Genomic DNA, 415 nt, shown 5'->3' with positions numbered 1-415 from the left:
ATCTGCCCTTCTCTGAGAGTCAACCATCCTTGGACCTAATGGTGGAGGTGGGAAGGGAGATTTGCTGTGACAGCCATAGATATGCCCCCTCAGACCTCTCTCCGCAGGAAACACAGCTGACTGACAGCCCCAGCCACTCCCTGCTGGGTGCACCACTGTTTGTGCTGAAGCTGCCCCCAGTCAATGACAGCGTGGAGGGGGAGCTCATTCAGATCCCCCTCTGAGAGATGCAGGTCTCCTCTGTTAGATAACTTTCCTTCAAAGACTCCCATGGGCCTGGCGGAAACTTTCTTAGCATGATCTGTGGTGGTCTGAGTCTCTCCCTACTCAGCACTTTCTCGCGCGTAATACATAAATCCTGGATTTAGATCATTGTGCTGAGAACGTCTTTGTCCTTAAGAAAAATATGCCAAAG

The sequence above is a fragment of the Pteropus alecto genome, unplaced genomic scaffold (assembly GCF_000325575.1).
Source record: "Pteropus alecto unplaced genomic scaffold, ASM32557v1 scaffold185, whole genome shotgun sequence".
In the NCBI taxonomy this organism is placed as follows: domain Eukaryota; kingdom Metazoa; phylum Chordata; class Mammalia; order Chiroptera; family Pteropodidae; genus Pteropus; species Pteropus alecto.
Note: the sequence above shows the minus strand (reverse complement) of the source record.